This window comes from Salvelinus sp. IW2-2015, unplaced genomic scaffold, assembly GCF_002910315.2.
Source record: "Salvelinus sp. IW2-2015 unplaced genomic scaffold, ASM291031v2 Un_scaffold4012, whole genome shotgun sequence".
Classification (NCBI taxonomy): domain Eukaryota; kingdom Metazoa; phylum Chordata; class Actinopteri; order Salmoniformes; family Salmonidae; genus Salvelinus; species Salvelinus sp. IW2-2015.
Genome location: NW_019945284.1, coordinates 14424 through 27441, shown reverse-complemented (window position 1 = coordinate 27441; position 13018 = coordinate 14424). Strand labels below are relative to the sequence as shown.

The 13018-nt window shown below is 43.7% G+C and overlaps 1 pseudogene; it reads right to left on the bottom strand.

Annotated features, from left to right (window-relative positions):
• Positions 1–1264: 1264 nt before the first annotated feature.
• On the bottom strand, positions 1265–9052 carry LOC112076770 (serine/threonine-protein kinase DCLK2-like; annotated as a pseudogene).
• Between the last annotated feature and the right edge of the window lie 3966 nt (positions 9053–13018).

Sequence of the window (13018 nt, the reverse complement as noted above, 5' to 3'; positions counted from 1 at the left end):
CAATTACATACTTATTTCATAAACAAAGTTATGCAACACCCAATGCCCCTGTGTGAAAAAGTAATTTCCCCCTTAATAACTGGTTGTGCCACCTTTAACTGCAATGACTCCAACCAAATGKTTCCTATAGTTGTTGATCAGTCTCATGTCGCGTGGAGGAATTTTGGCCCACTCTTCCATGCAGAACTGCTTTAACTCAGCGACATTTACACCAATCTAAACTAAGCTGGGGGGAAATTCAAAGATAAAGTTCTTGATAACTAACACTGCGTAATCCTGGGCTGCTCGTTTTAAGTCCTGCCACAACATCTCAATTGGGATTAGGTCTGGCCKTTCCAAAACGTCATATTTGTTGCTTTTTTGCCATTTTCATGTAGACTTAATTGTGTGTTTTGGATCATTGTCTTGCTGCATGACCCAGCTGTGCTTCAGCTCACAGACGGATGGCCTGACATTCTCCTGTAGAATTCTCTGATACAMAGCAGAATTCATGGTTCCTTCTATTAAGGCAAGTCATCCAGGTCCTGAGGCAGCAAAGCATCCCCAAGCCATTACACTACCACCACCATGCTTGACCGTTGGTATAAGGTTCTTAATGTGCAACACAATGTTTGGTTTTCACCAGGCATAATGGGACCCATGTCATCCAAAAAGTTATACTTTGGACTCATCTGTCTATAGAACATTCTTCCAAGAGTCTTGYTGATCATCCAGGTGCTTCCAGGTGCTTTTTGGTAAACTTGAGTCAACGTTTTGGACGAGATGGGTCCCATTATGTCTGGCCAAAACCAAACACTGTATTCCAAACAAAGCATGACGTTTGTTGATTAGGTCGACTCATGTAGATACTTGTAGTGCACCATGGGYTTTGTGTTGATTAGCAATAGTATAATGGTCGAGTGCTGATACAGCTGAAACTCATAAATCATGAAGCATCTATGCTATAGATAAGACCTTTGGCCAGAGAACTCAATATGGAATATCCCATTCTGCGTACTGAATTCCATCTCCAGAGCAGCGTTGGGTTAACCAACATACTCTAATATGGAGTCCCTAAAGTATCGTTATCATTACTTGCAACAGCAAGGTGAGGGTTTGATGCCTGCATGGGAACATATGTTGAACACAACTGTCTGTAAGCCATTTAGGAGAAGAAGAAAAAAGTCTAAATATACCATATCATATACCTCAGGATTGGAGTTGAGACCCTTGTGCTACAGGAAGTAACCATGTTGTTGCATTTACAGAATTACTACCATCTTACCTGTTTTCCCTCCAGTGTGTAGAGCCGTTGACCGCCCCGGAGTCCAGCTTGATGGCGTCCGTGATGTCGGTCAGCACCTGTTCGAGGAGTGGCCGTCTTCTTATTCAGCAGGATCTCACAGCCTTCCTGGGCTTGACCCCGCTGCGGATGACCGTCACCAGCTTGGGCTTGATGAAGTCTCTGGTGCCAGGCTGGCCTCGCTACGCTGCAGCTCGCCCTTTACCAGGGTGCTGAGGGAGGACAGGGAGCGGGACCTGCCGGCCTTGATCCCACTGACCAGTTAGGGGTTAACGTTCTTGGTGTAGTCCACTCGGCGGTAGGGCTCGTTGGAGGCACACACAAAGCTCTCACCTAAAGGGAGGAAGAGGGGAGAACTAGTTAGAATTTAAGCTTCTTTAAAAATATATATATTTTCATAAAAAATCATTGAATCAACAGTTTATAAAAAACTGATATCAAAATCCATCAACTGCTTATCAAATGTAGGGCAATTTAGTTATTGAAGCTACAGTAAATCAACTCCATCGCATTTTCCAGCTCTGAATGCTACTTTTCAACTGTCAATGGATAACCATTCATTTCAAATGACTAAAGGAGTGCTAATTAGCCACATGACGTGGAAAGTAACTCTAGTCGGCTTGACTGTGGATGACAAGGAGTTAAGGTTCCCCAGTGGAAACAAAAAGCCACATTGAGACGGAGTCCAGCCAGGTCAGTGTAAACTCAGCCTTCTCTGTGAGCTCTCTCGGCCTGCCACATTGGACACCCCTCAAAAGACTAAGTATTTTCCTTCCTGCCGCATTCCATTGTAACAGTTAGACAATGTGTTTGTGTGAGTGTTTCCCCTCAAGCCAAGGCCAGAAGAATTTGACGACTCAAAAGGCTGATAAATGGAACAACAATAAGGGAAAGAGGAGGATGTGAGGGTGGGTGATTGTGTTTGAAGGCGGTTTGTGGGAGGACAACACATGCAGGATTTTTATTTTCACATTCTGGGCATGGCTAACCTCTAATCTTTCATCATGGATTTTACTGTTTGTCCAACACTAATGAAACCACAGAATGGCAATACTGTAGCAGCATGTAATATGCTACGCATGCCAACTAAGTGAACCCATATTGTGCCTTTGATGTCCTTGCTCTGTCACCATAGCGCTATACTTGCGTATCTGGCCTTTTACCAGTTTAAGCTCAAGGCACCGATCGATGACAACATGACTGAACTAAGAAAGGTGAGAAAACGTTATATATGTAAGAGATAGAGATGTTCAAAGAGATGTGATGCTAAATCCAGCCTAATGAACTAAGAAAGGCAAGAAACATTGTTATTGTGTGTACAAGAGGGAGACCTGAGGGGAACAAACAATGAATGAACAGAATCTATCCATCAGAATCGTATAGAAAGCTTACAGAAGCTAAGGTAAATTTGAGTTTTTTTCCTAATGCAGTCAACCTTGCTCTTATTATTTGATAACTAAACATCCTTTCACAGCAGTCAGTCATCCAGGAACAGCGAAGACACAGTGAATGAGTCACCTAACGACAGTGGAGACAGAAGAACAGCTTGCTTAAATAAAGGTGTATCCGTCAGGGAAAGGATCATTTGCGAGAGTGGTGTGAAGACGATGTCTAACCTCCAGAATAGCTCAATACCAGCATTATTTTCAAGACCCACGACTGAAAAAGATGAAGATCTTTGGTCATAAGACCACCACGCTGAGATAACCTAAACCAGGACTATCGACCTGAGTTTTATATCAATCTGTTATCTTCTCAACTACAACTCTACCTTTTCATGTGGACATTTCAGTATTATCTTACTGCTCTTCTCATGGTTCCTCTCATTTGCTTTAAGAAAAGAAAAGGGATAGAAAGGAGGAGGAAGAGGACAGAAGGAAGGAGGACTTCCGAGACGGCGAGGCCACGACAACCTGGATTTATCTACAATTAACCAAAGGCTAATTAACGACGCTAGGCACAGCTGGGGACCCGAACAGATGAAACGGTGACACAAATGAGACCCGGAGCCACATCAATTCAGATCAGAACGCCTGGAGAAACAGAGGTGGCCTTCTGAAGGGGCTCAGGGGTGACAGTCCCTAAACCCCTGGGGACGAGAGGGGGTCTCAGGTGCAGCATCACCAGAGAGGTTAGCGGACCCTGGGTGGGTGATACCCTTCAGTGGCCTACAGCTGGGGCCTCATGTGGACCACAGCCTCTTAAACAGCCCCTAACCAACATCAGCTGGTCACTATGGAGGAGAGGGGGCAGATCCATCAGTGTGTGCGCTGATCCATCACTAAACAAATAGACACAGACGCCATCACTCAGGGGGGTAAGTGAGAGGTCATGAGAATGTGAGAATGTGTTTGTCTGACGTAGTCCTAACGCGATGGTGTCATCTAACAAGCAATGTTTTCCCATGAGTGAAGTCTAATGTTGAAACAATCAGCTTATTACATACATTGGATCTCATCAAAGGACCGACGCGGGATCAGGTGCATCATAATTCACCAGTAGGTTGAAGATATCCCTCTAGTGGTGTGGGGTCTGTGCTTTGGCAAGTGGGTGGGTTTATATCTTCCTGGTTGGCCCTGTCGGGGGGGGGGGGGTGGTATCGTCGGACGGGCCACAGTGTTCCCGACCCCGCCTGTCTCCAGCCTCCAGTATTTATGATGCAATAGTTTGTGTCGGGGGGCTAGGGTCAGTCTGTTAATCTGGAGAATTTCTCCTGTCTTATCCAGTGTCCTGTGTGAATTTAAGTTCTCTCTCTCACTCTGAATGATCAGCTGTGAAAAGTCAACTGACATTTACTCCTGAGGTGCTGACTGTTGCACCCTCTACAACCACTGTGAATATTATTATTTGACCTGCTGGTCATCTATGAACGTTTGAAAATCTTGACCATGTACTGTTATAATCTCCACCCAATCGTCCACTCCACCCATCCAATCTTAGCCCAGCATACCACCCTGCATACCACTGTTGGCTTGCTCTGAAGCTAAGCAGGGTCGGTCCTGGTCAAGTCCTGGATGGAGACAGATGCTGCTGAGAAGTGGTGTTGGAGGGCCAGTAGGAGCACTCTTTCCTCTGGTCTAAAAAAGTATCCAATGCCCCAGGGCAGTGATTGGGGACACTGCCCTGTGTAGGGTGCCGTCTTTCGGATGGGACGTTTAAACGGGTGTCCTGACTCTCTGAGGTCATTAAAGATCCCATGACTATCGTAAGAGTAGGGGTGTTAACCCCGGTGTCCTGGCTAAAATTCCCAATCTGGCCCTCAAACCATCATGGTCACCTAATAATCCCCAGTTTATAATTGGCTCATTCATCCCCCTCCTTCCCCCTGTAACTATTCCCCAGGTCTTGGTGCAAATGAGAACGTGTTCTCAGTCAACTTACCTTGGTAAAATAACGGTAAAATAATTTTTTTTTTTTTTTAAAACCGGCACAGCCAGAAGAGGACTGGCCACCTCAGAGCCTGGTTCCTCTCTAGGTTTCTTCTAGGTTCTGCCTTTCTAGGGAGTTTTTCCTAGCCATGTGCTTCTACATCTGCATTGCTTGCTGTTTGGGGTGTTAGGCTGGGTTTTGTGCATCAGCTGAGGTAAAAAGGCATTATAATTACATTTGATTAAAAAGTCCTCCTCAAATGGCACACAATTGGTTAGCATAAGACGTCTATCGTGCTTGGTTGGATCAAATCCAATGCCTCACTGTCATTTCAATTAAGCACACTACAGCAGAGACAGTGTCGGGGATGTCACAGGGTAATCCCATCCATCCAGCATCGTCCTGGATCACATATGAATGAATGAATGGGGCTTGATGAGGTTCACACAACACGCCAGGCTGGCCAGTAGTCTCAATCAATGGGGCTGGAGCACGCACACACACACACAGCCTAATCCATTGATAGTTGAGTACACAAAGACAAGACTCTGGTGTTCGGCCTCCAGCATCTCCAGTCAAAAGGCCAAGGCCAAGATGTTCCACTGACAGATTGACAGCATTCCTCCTGTCTCTGTGACTACCCCTGACCAACAGCCTGCCCTATAACTCCACCTCACAGCAGGAGGACAAGGGACAGCCACTGAGAGGTACACCGCAACCCACTGACATAACAAGTTACTGAGGAGGCTACGATAATTAGGACTATCATCCCAACCAATGACGTCTCACAGTAAAGAGGGGCTTTCTTGAGTGGAACCCAACCTGTGTACTGTTTATGGAACGACTTTGAGTCCAGTCATTGTTTTACAGTAGAAAGATGGAATGGTATAGGGGTCCAAAATAAACCTGGCATCATATTAAATGTCCAAAATAGGATTGGCTTAAGAGCTCAAACTCTACTCCTATAATAAGGTAAAACCTACACGGAACTCTTCATTAGCCACAGTACCTACAGTATGACCTCACAGGCCACTATACCTACTGCAGTATAAACACAAATACCCCCAAGATGAGAACAACAACAAGTTTTGACAGCCAGAGAAAGTGAGTTGGCCCACTTTCCTTTCAAATCAGAGCAGAGAAAGTGTGATGCCTGCCTGGAGGATTCCAGCTTCCACTCTGAACGGTTACTTGGCAGAAAACAGGCATTACATCCAGAGGTGAGGCAGAAGTAGTAGGCCTGGCTATGTGTTGGTGCCAGTCCATCTTCTACCACACTCACTGTCCCACGGCAGCACCCATTCTCCTTCCTGCCAGCCCAACCAGAAGTGATGCAATGTGTCTCCCAGCCACGGGATTGGGCGCTGACCTAAATCTACCACCCCATCCTCTCTGGGGACATGGGCGGAGGAATGAGTGCAGAGGCTTATATTTGGAAGGAGGAAGGAAGGATGTCAGCTGAGAATAAACAGGGGGATGAGAGAGGAGAGAGGGGTCAGGCGAAAAGGACAGCAGTGAAGTAAAGACAAATCACAGCCTATAGCTGGAGGTGCTGACTAACGGGAGTCAGGAGATAAGCTACAGTATACAAATGAAAAGACAAGTCCCACACTCATCTCTCTTTGCTGTGGATTGATTTGAATATGACGGCGCTACCATGGTGCGATAACTGTAACCTTTCACTTTAAMACAGGATCGTAGAGAGGTCACAGGTCAAAGACAGCAGAACTCAACACGAAGATTAAGGTATTACCCAGACACCGGCCACTGTCACTGCTGCAGCAGGCGACACAGAGAGGAGAGAGTGGCTCACACACAGACAGAACCACTGTGTAGCYGTGGAGGCTGGTGGGAGGAGCTATAAGAGGACGGGTTKATTTTAATGGCTGGAATGGAWTCAATGGCACAGAGTCAAACATGTGGTTTCCATACGTTTGATATCGTTCCTTTGATTCCAGTCCAGCCATTAAAATGAGCCTGTCCTCCCATAGCTCCTCCCACCAGCCCCCATTGCGGTGTAGGTCTATATATAGCAAATCTACCGAGTAGGGAMAGAGATCTACTGTAAAGTAAAGAAGGTCATGTTGAAATTTCTCAACCTTTGCATACTTTTCTGGAATAATACTCACACACTTACTGAATTAATTTGCCTTTAGTTGTGTAGGGTCTAGTTGGYACAATATACATGATTCTTTATTAAGCATTCCTATGAAATGACTGAGCTAATAAGTCATGTTGTAATATAACAATGGTATGACCTGACCATGTTCAGTTCATTGAAGGTAGTTGTACATATCATATTTGGACTATTAGTACAGTTATAATAACAGCTTCCTCTACACCTCAATGTTGACCTTTTCCATTCTCCTCCCTCATCATGTTCAAAGTGAACAGATCATTGGCAGAGGTATGAAGGGGGTGCAGAGGGGGACACTTCCATGTTTTATGCCCAGAGGGTGAAAAATCACTCTAAGGACCGTTTTAACAGCCAATGAAGCACAGAACACTGGCCAGAACACACACACTAACACACACACTAACACACACACCGCTCTAAGATCAATGGAGGAGCGATGTACATTCATGAATACTGTGCTGCCTACTACTACAACGGGTCTGTCATCTATGTGGCTCAGACACACACACACACACACTATGATGTCTGCACACTACTACTGGGTCATGTGTGTGTCACAACTGCTTAACCAAAAAGGAAGTCCTGCTGATTCAAGAGAGACTAATGACCTCAAGATTAGCAGACACTCTTATCCAGAGCGACTTACAGTAATGAGTGCATAGATTTTCCATACTGAATCGAACACACAGCCCTGGTGCTTGCTCCATGCTCTACCAACTGAGCCACATGCGACATCATCTATCCTATCCTAGAGTTTGAGAGGCATGTCCATGACTCACTACATGGGTTACAATTGCATTACAGTAGTAAACCTGTTTACTGTATTTACATATGACTTTACTGTAAAATGCCTACGAGAGGACAATCTCTACATGGCATATACTCTATAGGTCTGAATACTACTAAGGAGGCTATAATGTAGTATATTTAAAATTACTTTATTGGTCAATTGCACACAAGGTCCAACCGAAATTTGACTTCCGCTTTTAATCCAGCCCCTTCCGAAAGACACATACATACAGGTTTTGGAGAGGTGCCCAGGAGGTAGCCCCCCCGCACACGGGAGTTGTTGTTGAGGGGGCACCATGGCAGGCAATTGCATCTAGGATTTGATATCAGCAACCCTCCAGCTGCCAGCTCACTTCCTAACAGATTTTTCCCATCAGACCCAAGATCTGAACTGGCAACCCTCTGGTTGCTGGCTGGCCTCTCTAACAGCTAGGCTACCTGCTGCCCAATGAGGCTATAATGTAGTATAATGAGGCTATAATGTAGTATAATGAGGCTATTAATAATTGCTTCATTATACTACATAATAGCCTCATACCACATTAAAGCCTCATTATACCACATTATAGCCTCATTATACAGCATTATAGACTTATTATACTACATCATAGCCTTATTATACTACTATATCATATAATATCATAACTACATTATAGCCTTATTATACTACTATATCACATAATGTAGTATAATAGGCTATAATGTAGTATAATGCGGCTAGTATGTAGTATAATAGGCTATAATGTAGTATAATAAGCCTATAATGCAGTGTTAGCTAGGCTTCTTCCCAAGGGGAAAGCTGATAGCAGAATACACCTGCATATGTATGAACAAGGAGTCAATGTAAAYCAGCTGGTGGAACTCTGATGACAAGCAGGACATMAAATGGTTTATAAGATTGTATGATGAAACCTGAGAGATAGGAGTGTCTGGTGAAATCTAATAATGAGTACCTTGGATCAATCAGCTCATTCATCAATATGAGTATTGATCTCTACATGATTTATTATGTCATTTGTAGGACTGGGCTGTGTGTGTGGGGAGAGAGCCGGTGGTGACTGCGTGTCCTTACCCTGCACTAACTCGTCCAGGCTGCTAATCTTCTTGCTGCCGTCCACGGTGTAMATGCTCCGGACACCTTGAGGCAGGTTGACGTTGTCCGAGAGAGACCGGGTAAGCTCCATAAGCAGGGCGTCTAAGGACCTAAAACGGTCGTTGGACACGGCATACACCAAACCCTTGAAGTTATTTATCCCATTTCGGTAGAAACCGCACTTTTTTGGCTTTTTTCTCGGAGGTGAGCGACTGGAGCGTGCGCGTTCGGTAAAAGCTACAGTGCGCGTGTGCGCCGGGCTGGGAACGAGACCGTTGCCTCTGGAGCCTGACTGGGATCCCGAGCCGTTAGCCCGTGATGAACGGTGCGTTTTGTCCCGTTCCTCAAAGTGTTCCCATTCAATACTTCTGCTGAGCGACATGTTCGACTTGTTAATGTGTTGATCTATCCACAGGGAGAAAACAATAGCAGATGGCTCCCTTCAGGCAAGCCCTATTGTCCAACCGTTCCCAAACACAGCTGTCAAACAACGCTTTGCAATCACTGATACAGTAATCGAGAGAGAGTGTACTTGTAGGCTAGTTCCTCCTTGCGCCGTCAAGATACAATGTTGAAATTTTCCGGGATACAGTCCGCTGTTAATATAACTAGGGGTTACAGTAGCCTGAGTTACGGTTACAACTTACCTTGTGCAATAAGGCCTGCCACAATAAACTCTCGGTTATTGAAATACCAAAGGCTGAACGAAAAGGATTGCTCCAAAACTCAATGTCCACAAAAATTCACCGGCAAATTTAAATMAATACCAGGTGCAGAGAGCCGAGACTTGATTGACAGTCGACTGATGCAACCTCTAGTTTACCAATGAACGGAGCCGCACAGGAAAACACTCGATTCCAAGRTATAAGAATGTATCCGGTAGAAAACACAAYTGGGAAAAACGAATTCCATGTAGCACAAATACATTGCATGTAAAGCCGGTGTCCAAAATCCACCGAATCTAACAAAGCCGCATGCTACAYAAACCGCAAGCCTCCTCTTCTCACATCCTTTCTCTGACGGACGAACCGTTCAACACTGTAGCACGAGAGGCCATCCCAGTCCTGTCATCCAATTCAACSAGGGAGGGAATGCTGCTTCCCCTCAGGGTCCTAACGMTAGTCGAGGTRCAATTGTTRAGCAAGTGGTGTATTTTCTGAAAGATGCAAATTGGCCCCCAAATTGGAACTTATTTGTTATGTCATTATTTCTGATGTGCCATTTAGGTATTTATTAGGCAATACCATTCCCTCGAAAAGCTAAAGGAAAAATGATAACCACAAATAGGTGCTAATGGCCAAATCCAGCCACTCTTGTGGGTTTGAAAGTTAAGAAGCAGCTTACGGCTTCATCAGGGTGTCTGAGACAGAGTGAGACACCCTGATAAAGTATTTTTTATCATAGTATTTTATTAGGATCCCCATTAGCTGTTGCTGAAGCAGCAMCCACTCGTCCTGGGTTCCACACAAAACATGAAACAATACAGAACATTAATAGTCAAGAACAGCTCCAGGACTGAACTACACAAATATGTGTAAGCCGATGCGCCTACTTGCTGTATTTTAATGATGTCTTAGCCCACACATTAGAGGCTTATTAACGTTCAAACCCACAAGAGTGTTTGGATGACCCTTTCCATTCACTCCCTCATCATGTTTCAAAAGTGAACAGATCATTCGCAGAGGTATGAAGGTGGTGCAGGAGGGGGACACTGGTCCATGTTTTATTGCCCAGAGGGTTGAAAAATCACTCTAAGGACTGTTTTTAACAGCAATGAAGCACAGAACCAACCACACTAATCACCACACTGCTCCTAAGATCAATGGAGGAGCAATGTACATTTCATGAAATGTGCTGCCTACTACTACAGCGATCGTCATCCATGTGACACACACACACACACACAACACACACACCACAACACCACCACACACCACCCCCCCCCCCCCCCCCCCCCCTACTGGGTTTCATGTGTATGTCACAACTGCTTAACCAAAAAGGAAGTCCTGCTGATTTCAAGAGAGACTAATGAACTCAAGTTTCTCAACCAAATGTAATTTACATTTTTATCATTTCAGCAGACTCTCATATCCAAGCGGGACTTACTATTGAGTTAGAAGGTCGACCAATTAATCGGAAGGCCGATTAATTGGGCCGATTTTCAAGTTTTCATAAACAATCGGCTAATCTGCATTTTTGGACACCGATCATGGCCGATTAATTGCACTCCACGAGGAGACGCCTTGGTGCAGGCTGACTACCTGTTATGCGAGCTGCAGCAAGGAAGCCAAGGTAAGGTGTGCTAGCTAGCATTAACAGTATCTTATAAAAACAATCAATGTTCTAACATAATCACTATTTAACTACCACATGGTTGCATGATATTCACTAGTTTATTCTATCTTGTCCTGCGTTTTCATATAATCGATGCGGTGCCCTGTTAATTTCAAGCCGCATTCGCTGAAAAAAGCACTGTCGTGCATCAAATGTGCACCTAACCATACAACATCCAGCGCCTTTCTTAAAATCAATGCACAAGTATGATATTTTGTAAACCTACAATTTACTTAATATTGCCTGCTAACATGAGATTTCTCTTTAACTTAGGGGGAAATTGTGGTCACTTCTCTTCGTTCTGTCCTGCAACAGAGTCACGGTTATTTATGTAGCAGTTGGGCCGCCTGGCTCGTTTGCGGAACTGTGTGAAGGACATTTGTTCCTAACAAAGACAGTCAACTCGCCTGTACGGGGATGATTTAACAAAAACGCTCTGCGAAAAAAAAAGTACAATTGTCGCGCACGGAATGTACGCTAACCATAACATCCAATTGCCTTTTCTTAAAAATCAAATACACAGAAGTATATTTTTTTAACTCCATATTTTAGTTAAAAGAATTCATTGTTTAGCAGGCAATATATAACTAGGGAATGTGGTCACTTATGCTTGCGTCATTGCACGCAGAGTCAGGGTATATTGCAACAGTTTGGGCCGGCCTGCTCGTTGCGAACTAATTTGGCCAGAATTTACGTAATTATGACATAACATTGAAGGTTGTGCAAATTAAACAGCGATATTTAGACTTATGATTGCTACCCGTTTGATAAACATACGGACGGTTTCTGTATTTCACTGAAAGGAATAAACGTTTGTTTTCTAAATGATAGTTTTCCGGGATTGACCATATTTAATCGACCTAAGGCTCGTTTTTCTGTGGTATATATATATATAATTAAGTCTAATGATTTGATAGAGGCAGTCTGACTGAGCGGTGGTAGCAGCACATGCTCGTAAGCATTCATTCAAACAGCAACTTTACTGCGTTTTGCAGCCCACAGCTTTCGCAAATGCTTCAAGGCATTGAGCTTGTTTATGACTTCAAGGCCTTATCAACTCCCAGAGATTAGGCATGGGCAATACTAAAGTACCTAGTTAGAACATCATAGTCAAGTGTATATGAAATCAAAATGGTAAGTAAGAGAGAATACAGTCCTATAATAAGCTTACAACCTAAAACTTTCTTACCTTGGGAATATTTGAAGACTCATGTTTAAAAGAGGAACTTCACGACAGCTATTCATTATGGTTCTCATGTTCTGAGGCAAGGAACTTAAAACGTTAGTCTTTTTGTACATGGCACATATTGCACTTTTACTTTCTTCTCCAACACTTTGTTTTTGGCATTATTTATTAACCAAATTTGAACATGTTTTCATTATTTATTTGAGGCTAAAGTTGGATTTTATTGATGTTTATATTAAGTTAAAAAAAAGTGTTCATTCAGTATTTGTTTGAATTGTCATTATACAAATAAATACATTTTTTTAAATTAAAAGAAAAAAAAAAAAAAAAAAAAAAAAATCAGCCCGATTAACCTCGATACGGCTTTTTAGGTCTCCGATAAATCCGTATCGGTTATCGAAAAAATCATAATCGGATCGACCTCCTAATATTGAGTGCATACAGTTTTCCATACTGGTGCCCCCTGGGAATCGAACCACAGACCTGGTGCTTGCTCCATGCTCTACCAACTGAGCCACACGCGACATCATCATCCTACTGCTAGAGTTTGAGGAGGCAATGTCCATGACTCACTACATGGGTTACATTGCATTACAGTAGTAAACCTGTTACTGATGCTACATATGACTTTACTGTAAAATGGCCCAAGAGAGGACAATCTCTACATTGCATATACTCATTAGCCTGAATCCTAGATAGGAGGCTATAATGTATACAATTAAATCACTTTATTGGTTCAACTGCACACAAGGTCCAACCGAAATTTGACTTCTGTTTTTAACCTGAGCCCCTCCGAAAACACATACATACAGGTTTGAGAGAGGTGCC